Below are 674 nucleotides of genomic sequence, written 5' to 3'. Positions count from 1 at the left end.
GTCGCTCTGGAGGAAGGCTCTATAGAGCCCAAGCCCCAGGAACCCCTCTGACGCTGGCCCTTGCGAGTTGAGGTCGACACCGGTATGGGTAGCAGGGCCACTTGCCGCCGACTGGGAACTTAATCTTTGGGCCTCTATAAATAATGCAAGCTTGTAACTAAAATACCTAGAAAGGTGAAATGGATCTTTGGGCCTCTAGAAATAATGCAAGCCTGAAACTGAAATACCTAGAAAGGTGAACTGAATCTTTGGGCCTCTAGAAATAATGCAAGCCTGAAACTGAAATACCTAGAAAGGTGAACTAAATCTTTGGGCCTCTAGAAAGATTTATTACCTCCTCAAGCAACATCAAACAATTCCATGCATGCACCACAAATCTATACCAAGTTTGATCAAGATCTACTTTTCCAAATCAGAATTAGCGATAGAGCGAGCAAGATCAATGATATGGCCGTGAGACAGAGAAGGAACGAACAAACTCACCCCTCTCACGACCTCCCTGGTAGATGCACTGCCGCTGCACATGACAGAGGGAGAAAAATGACCGGTGAAGGGGGAGCGGGGTGACCTTTGAAGGCCGGAGGGAGAGGGTGGCCGGAGTAGGGCGGCGGAGGCCGGAAGGAGAGGGCGGCCGGACGAGAGAGAGGGCGAGTGATGCTTGGGCGGGCGGCCCT

Source organism: Triticum dicoccoides, chromosome 4B, assembly GCF_002162155.2.
Source record: "Triticum dicoccoides isolate Atlit2015 ecotype Zavitan chromosome 4B, WEW_v2.0, whole genome shotgun sequence".
NCBI lineage: Eukaryota > Viridiplantae > Streptophyta > Magnoliopsida > Poales > Poaceae > Triticum > Triticum dicoccoides.
The sequence above is the reverse complement of the archived record's forward strand: the minus strand, read 5'-3'. Positions refer to the sequence as shown.